Source organism: Palaemon carinicauda, chromosome 26 (genome assembly GCF_036898095.1).
Source record: "Palaemon carinicauda isolate YSFRI2023 chromosome 26, ASM3689809v2, whole genome shotgun sequence".
In the NCBI taxonomy this organism is placed as follows: Eukaryota; Metazoa; Arthropoda; class Malacostraca; order Decapoda; family Palaemonidae; genus Palaemon; species Palaemon carinicauda.
In genome coordinates this window covers 104,510,928-104,519,916 of record NC_090750.1, presented here as the reverse complement: position 1 = coordinate 104,519,916, position 8,989 = coordinate 104,510,928, and positions in this window count along the sequence as shown.

Genomic DNA, 8,989 nt, shown 5'->3' with positions numbered 1-8,989 from the left:
TACAGTCACAACCCTTTCCTTTAACATCTCAGCCATCACACCATTCATACCAGGTGCTTTTTCTGCTCTCGTTCCAACTAGTAAAACCGAGTTTGGATTAAATGATTGTCAGTTATTTTATGACAGTTGTCAAATTGAAAGGGAAAAATGCATGTAAGCAATCCCAAAGCAACTCTTATTACAGCCTGCCCCCCCCCCCCTTCTCTCTCTCTCTCTCTCTCTCTCTCTCTCTCTCTCTCTCTCTCTCTCTCTCTCTCTCTCTCTCTCTCTCTCTCTCTCTCTCTCTCTCTCTCTCTCTCAATAACCTACCAATCAAGGTAGTTATGAGATTCTATAACTACAAAAAAATATATGAAATAATCCTTAAACGCTTGAAATATTTACACCATGCACTTTTGACCAATTTTAAACAGCTGTATGAAAAATGAGATAAATTCTACTGAATAAAAACTGTAAAATGCTGAAGTTTTATCAACTTCTTAGTGGTTTCAACCCAGAATAACAGAAGGAAAATTTTTCTCAACCTTTTGCTCAACCTTAACATGTATTAATTGGCGTGGATTTTCATACACTCAAATATGAACCAAGTTTGAAGTCTCTGTGACAACGATATCCAAACGTATGGCTGATCACGTGAATTGGACTTTTTGCTTGACCGTGACCTTAACCTCTGACCTTCCAAAATTTAAAATTTCCAGCTTTTTACATAAAATTTAATCCCTGCAAGTTTCATTACTCTATGATTAAAATTGTGGCCAGGAAGCTGTTCATAAACACACAAACAGGGGCGAAAACATAACCACCTTCCAACTCCGTTGGCGGAGGTGATTAGATAATTAGCTAACACTATGAATATATAAACAGAAGTATAAATACCACCCCCCCTACCCCCCCCCCCCCACAATAGCAACAAAGACTCCAACCATTTCCACAAAAAAATTCCCTACAGAAAAATATTGAATTAGATACTGTGATGTTATAAAAACTATTTTTCTAAATCCTTAAATCCACACATTGGATATCCCTAGTTATACGTCAAGTCTTTTGAGAGTTATAAATTAAGTTACCAGCAAAAGATACTATCTAAATACAAATTACTACATTAAAACTTTAGTTTTCAAAATACTTACAGTAAATATTTTGAACAGTCTCTTCCTAACGCCTGTTGTACGACGTGTCTTAAGGAGCGATCTGATCAGGGTGCACTGGCCTCTTTATAGTCCTCCTGATAGTTTGGTTGGTACATCAAGGACTGTCTGAAAGAAAAATCAAGATGTTAAAAGAGCCAAGAAAAGATTTTTCAATACTAAAATCATAAGTTAAACTAACAACGAAATGTTATGAAAAAAAGAAGCTGTCGTTTAGGAAAATGGCTTCACAAAGTATAACAATGATGTTCACCTAGGCCTCTTCCACCTTGAAGGTATGGTTTTGCAGCTCTCTCTCTCTCTCTCTCTCTCTCTCTCTCTCTCTCTCTCTCTCTCTCTCTCTCTCTCTCTCTCTCTCTCTCTCTCTCTCAACATGTTACAATGATTGAGCTCATTTAGGTCAAACGAGGAATATTGAATACAGACAAGGCAAGACATTCGAATCTTTAACTACTCCAAGGCCAATAGTATCAGGGTAGACTAGTCAGCGTAACAAGAACGAGAAAATTTGATCAATAAGAAGCGTATTAACGTTACTTACTCAACAGCCTGGTTCAAGAATCGCATGGAATATGGTCAGCACAAAAATTGCGTATTCACGACAAACGCTGGTCTTGATCAAAAGAATATGAATTTTGAGCTAGGCATTGGATAGAAAAAGGATCAACAGTGAATAAAATTCACTTACGAAGCCTAAAAGATTTTTCCTCTGAGAGTGTTTGGCCAACAAATTGTGATTTTCTAAAGCAGAGCCTAAGTTACTCCATAGGGGTTTAATACCTCCTTTCGTTAGCCACTCTTTTAGAAAACACTTAAAAGTTCTATTGCTTTAATATAAGACTAAGATAAAATTCACCAAAACAGTTTTATTGATTTATGAAATATAGTAATTAAATTGATGTCTGCCGCATTTGCTAAATGCTTCCAAGTGTCCAAGTACACTTGGTGAAAGACAAAATAAGGTAACATTTCCAAAATTCGGCCTAAAATTTAATTCTTGCAATCTATCTCGTGTATCTAGTTAGTATTCATAACAAATCCAGAGCATTCTCTCTCTCTCTCTCTCCTCTCTCTCTCTCTCTCCTCTCTCCTCTCTCTCTCTCTCTCTCTCTCTCTCTCTCTCTCTCTCTCTCTTCTCTCTCTCTCTCTCTCTCTCTTTCTCTCTCTCTCTCTCTCTCTCTCTCTCTCTCTCTCTCTCTCTGGGGATTTAACCACAAATTTTGGGGGTATTTAACCACAAACCCTGGGGTACTTAACCTTAAATTATTGGGGTATTTAACCACGAACCCTGGAGGGATTTAATCACGAGACTTGGGGGATTTAACTACAAATTCTGGGGGACTTAACCACGAATTCTGGGGGAATTTAACCACAAATAAGGGGGGGATTTAACCACGAATAATGGGGGGATTTAACCACGAATAATGGGGGGATTTAACCACGAATAATGGGGAGATTTAACCACGAATAATGGGGAGATTTAACCACGAATAATGGGGGGATTTAACCACGAATAATGGGGAGATTTAACCACGAATAATGGGGGGATTTAACCACGAATAATGAGCGGATTTAACCACGAATAATGAGCGGATTTAACCACGAATAATGGGCGGATTTAAACACGAATTCTGGGGGGATTTAACCACGAATTCTGGGGGGATTTAACCACGAATAATGGGCGGATTTAAACACGAATTCTGGGGGACTTAGCCACGAATAATGGGGGGATTTAACCACAAATAATGGGGGATATGTCCATGAATCCTGGGATTTAACCATAAATTCTGTGGTGTTTAACCACGACTACTAGAGTAAAACTATTTATACGTTAAAAAAATACTACAAAAACCCTCATTAGCACCATAAAACTTAACAGGTTAAAAATGTTCTATTTCCGAATGAAGGAAAAACATTTTAGGAGAACGAAATGAAATTATAAAAACAACTAAAATTACTTCTGAAAATACTGGTAAATGACCAGTTGTTTCTCCAAAGGAAATTGGTGTGTTTACGAAGGATATAAAATGACTATGAAATGGTAATGACAATCCAGTGATTTCGAGATTTCCAAATAATTGATATCCTTAAGCCGCAAATCATTATTGTTATTACTTCCTAAGCTTCAACCCTAGTTAATAGGTAACTCGAATAAATAAATAAAAAATAAATAGTAAACTAGTTATTTATAAATCAGTTCCCTGTATAGATAAATTATTTCTCTTGTTTTTTTAAAGTTTTTTCATAGTTTATATGTGAATTATCTAATTTAATGTTACTGTTCTTGAAACATTTTAATTTGATTGCTTATTCTTCTCTTGTAGTATATTCATTTCCTTGCTCCCTTTTCTCACTGGGCTATTTTTCCTTGTTTAGAGCCCTTGGGCTTATAGCATCTTGCTTTTTCAACTAGGGTTGTAGCCTAGTTTATAAAAATAAACAAAATAAAATAAATAAATGAAATAAAAAAATTAAAAAAATTAAATGAAAAAAAAATTAAGATAAAAAAATAAAATAAAAAAATAAATAAAAATAATAATAATTAACTAATTCTGTTTAATCAATGGAATTAGCATTAATCTACACATAGCACGCATTGAAATTTTACAATTTGAAAATGTAGAACAAAATAAATAAAAAAATTAAACTCTAATCAACATTATTCGTGGATAAAAAAAAAAAAAAAAAAAAAAAACTCAAATTTCGTGGGTCACTTGGTACAACCATCAACTCACCTGTTACACCTTAATGTCACTTAAGAAATATGCCTTTAAAAAAGGTAAAAATCCTGGAATAAATGTTGCCAGGCATTTGCCGTTTTAAAAACTGATATATTGACGTAAAGGAGTTATATTACGGTCACCAACCCGTAGGAGATGATAGCAAGGGTAAAAATTACGGTCGCCTGTGTTTTACTGAAATACGGTTCAAAACTATACTTTTAAAGTTGAATTTCAGATTAAAATTACGGGATTTTAACCCCTATTATCTTTCCAGTAATATATATCTAAGCTAATTAAATTTAAGTACTTAATATTGTGTCTATGACCTCATAAAATAGATTACGATGTTATGTTTTGCACTGACTTCACACAGACATAATTGAAGCAATGTTTTCCGAGTGGGAAATACCCTAACGAGGTGAAAGGGTTTGAGCATCGCCATGATCAGCAAAATTACACTATTCAGGGCCACCCATACTAGGTTGGCTTGCTCTGAATGATCAGACAGTGTCCTCTTAAACACTAGACATGAATAAGGACATGTCTGGAGACTTTGTCCTACAATAGACTAGAAATGACTGCATTTATATATATATATATATATATATATATATATATATATATATATATATATATATATATATATATATATATATATATATATATAATGTGTATTCACAACAACATATTTAGCCATTTCTAGTCCCCTGCCGGACAAAGGCTTCATACATATCTTGATCCATGTCTTAGGTCTGACCAGTTTTCACCATATATTTTGCATTTTAATATAACCAACGTCATTCTCATTAATAAATAAAATATCTACATTTTTCCTATAGATTTTTATAACAGTAAAGTATAATCCTCCCGTTTAATATCTAAATTCGAAATAAATTCTATGAACCAACACTAAACTAACCTTCACACGTCCAAGGCTCGTAGGGAAATGCTCTGAAAACCATCATTTTGACCCCAGCCAATCAGAGGCCTCCAACAAAACCCCTTTGTAAGCCAGTCTTTCATTGGCTTAAACTATCATTCTTTTGCTGAAATGCTTACAAGCTGTCTCCCTATTGGCTGTTACAAGCTGTCTCCCTATTGGCTGTTACAGTATGTCTTCCTTTTAACTAAAAAATCTCTCAAGAAATTTTGATTTCAGATGGTATCTCCAAAAGCAAATATTTTTGTGTACAGTGACATATTGTATATATTTGATATAAAACAATACTAAATTTATGTAAATTACTATACCAAATTGGATATTAGTTTAGCAAAATTTAAACTTACACTAAATTGTAGAATTAGAGAACTACAAGACCTTCTTAGTAAACAAGCAAACAAGGTATATATTTGACATAAACCAATACTAAATTTATGTAAATTAATATTCCAAATTGAGTATTAGTTTAGCAAAATTTAAACTTACAATAAATTGTAGAATTAGAGAGCTAGAAGACCTTGCTAAACAAGCAAACAAGGTGTTAGTAATTACAAGACAGGTGCTGTATCTTACATACAGACACTGGCTGTAACCAACCTCTAAAATAACTTCAGTATTTTTGAGCCAATGAATTCAAAGGACGGAATTACATTGATATATTTTCAGCAACCTAAGAAACCTGTAATATTTAAAATTCGTAAATATTCTATCTTACTTCTCTCATTCTTGTTATTTTGAAGTTTTTATAGTTTATGTATGAAAGATTTATTTTAATGTTATTGTTCTTGAACTTTTTTGTAGTTTATTTCCTTTCCTCACTGAGCTATTTTTCCCTGTTGGAGCCCTTGGGCTTATAGCATCAATTTTTTCCTGCTAGCATTGTAGCTTAGCAAGTAATAATAATAATAATAATAATAATAATAATAATAATAATAATAATAATAATAATAATAATAATAATAATAATAACGGTTTCTGGTCTCCCACCCTTAATAAAAGTAATAACAATTATTATTATTATTATTATTATTATTATTATTATTATTATTATTATTATTATTATCTACCATAAGGCACTGTTTACAAGCTTCTTATATAAAAATGGCGTATATTGTAATCATGGCCAAAAAATATAGATTTTATTATATATAAAAATATTGGATTTAAAAAAAACATATGAACGCGAATGTAAACAATGGAGGCAGGAACGCGAATGTAAACAATGGAGGCAGCAGTAGTAGTATCTAGGATACTCCATACCTCTGTAAAGGGCTCTCCTAATTATGCAACCTTTAAGCTGTTATTTCAAAGATATCTGTAAAATATAGCAAAAAATATGTTTAATTCCTAAAATTTGTAAATTAATTCTGTTGCCATAACTATTTGCGATAATTTCTTCACAAATTTCAATATGAAAGTACCGTATGTTAAACTTGGAAAAAAACAAGAAATATTTAAAAATCCGATAGATATATCTAAGATTTCTCAATGTGAAATATGTGCATACTATAAATAACTACTATTAAAAAATCGAATATTAAGTCCAACCACTAGACGAAGATATTGCTTCCCAAATAATAATCAAATACTTCTTCTTCTTTGACTGCATCTTTTCGAACTACGTGGGGTCGATGTTTCTGGCCAGCTTTCTCCATCTACCTCTGTCCCACACTTCATCACCGGTTAATCCCTTTGATCGAAAGTCATCCTTGATACAGTCCATCCACCTTCGCTTTGGTCTCCCTCTCCTTCTCGTTCCCTGTACCTCCATTTCCATCGCTCTCCTCCCAATATACTGTTCATCTCTTCTCATCATAATAAAATACTAACTTTTCAAATGCTAGTGGGGAAATTCGTTTTATATAGCAGAAAAAAGATGATAATCTATGTTCTTTGCTTTTGCAAAAGCTACATACCTTAAGTTTCTGTTGTTTTTTTGCATAATAACTATGAAGAATAGTCTCATACCTCAACTACTTGTACACTAGCTTCATTATCTGGCCATCCCTGGTCCTAGCTAGCTTGAAGGAGAGGGCCCTTGGGCGCTGATCATATGTACGTATGGTCAGTCTCTAGGGCATTGTCACTTTCTCTTGTCTCTGCCATTCATTATTGACCTTTAAACCATAAACAGCAATAGTAGATTGGTTAGGTCACCAGCCACCCATTGAAATGCTACCACTGGAGAGTTATTGGGTCCTTTGACTGGACAAACAATACTGCATTGGATCTCTCTCTCTCTCTCTCTCTCTCTCTCTCTCTCTCTCTCTCTCTCTCTCTCTCTCTCTCTCTCTCTCTCTCTCTCTCTCTCGTTACGGCTTATTTTGTCTTTCCCTACACATACATCACATACACCAAACAGTCTGGCCTATTCTATACACATTATACTGTCCTCATACACCTAACAACACTGAGATTACCAAATAATTCTTCTTTTCACATGGGGTTAACCACTGCACTGTAAATTTTCAGTGGCTACTTTTAATAAGGGCAGAAGAGACTCTTCAGCTATGGTAAGCAGCTTTTCAAGGAGGACACTCGAAAATCCAACCATTGTTCTCTAGTTTTGGGTAGTGCATTAGCCTCTGTACCATGGCCTTCCACTGTCTTGGATTAGAGTTCTCTTGTTTGAGGGTACACTTGAGCATGCTATTCTATCTAATACCTCTTCCTCTTGTTTTTTTTTTTTCAAGTTATTTATAGTTTATTTATTAGAGAACTAATGTTGTTACTGTTCTTGAAATATTTTATTTTTATTTATTATCACTTCTCTTGTTTATTAATTTCCTTGTTTCCTGACTAAGCTATTTTTCCTTGTTAGAGCCCTGGGGCTTATAGCATCTTGCTTTTCCCAGTTAGGATTATAGCTTGGCTGGTAATAATAATAATAATAATAATAATAATAATAATAACAATAATAATAATAATAATAATAATAATAATAATAATAATAATAATAATATTAATAATAATAATAATCACCCAAGAATCCTCTAAATATAACGTAAGTTTAATTTGCAAATATTCTTTAATTTTGATTGGTCACTGGATATAATCCTTCATTTTGATTGGCTACAGGAAACGCCAGTAGTTCGAGTTGTGAATCAATTATAGTTTATGATAATAGTACAACGTATTCACCTCATGGAGAAACTGAGTAAACCATGTTTTAAAATGTATGAAGAAATTTGAAAGAGAATACAGTGAACCCTCGTTTATCGCGGTAGATAGGTTCCAGACCCGTCAACGATAGGTGAAAATCCGCGAAGTAGTGACACCATATTTACCTATTTATTTAACATGTATATTCAGACTTTTAAAACCTTCCCTTGTACGTAGTACTGTTAACAAACTACCCTTTAATGTACAGAACACTTAATGCATGTACTACAGTACCCTAAACTAAAGCAGGCACAAATATTAAAGGCGATTTTATATCATGCGTTTCCTAAACACGCCAAAAAGCACGATAAAAAATGGCAACCAATGTTTTGTTTACGTTTCTCTGATCATAATGAAGAAACAAACGCATTTACTGTACACATCTGTGTATAGGTTAGTTTTTGCATCGATTATATTGATTATTCAGTACAGTATGTTAATTTTGTTATTACCAATATGTATATATATATGGGTTATGAAAAAAATCCGCGAAGGGGTGAATCCGCGATGGTCGAACCGCGAAGTAGCGAGGGTTCACTTTTAACAATTTCTCTAAAATCAACAGAGATATATCAATCATGATGAAAACCTTCTTATGGGCAAGAATGGGATTTCTCCCATCATATGACTCCTTCAAACCCATAATTTTAATTAGTCTTCAACACTTTTCACTCAAGGGATTAACTGCTACACTGCAAGCAGCTCCTCTACGACTACTCCAAAATCATACCTTTATTCTCTTGTCTTGGACAGGGCCATTGCATCTTTACCATGGTCTTCCACTGTCTTGGGTTAGAGTTCTCTTGCTTAAGGGTACATTCAAGAACTCTTCCGTTCTTTATTTCCCTTCCTCACTAGGCTATTTTCTCTGTTGGAGGCCTGGGGATTATAGCATCACGTTTTACCTTTGCCAACACTTTCCCTGAATAGTGTGGTCTATTCCTACCACAATTTTGTCCTCATACACCTGACAACACTGAGATTATCAAACTATTCTTCACTCAAGTGGTTAACCA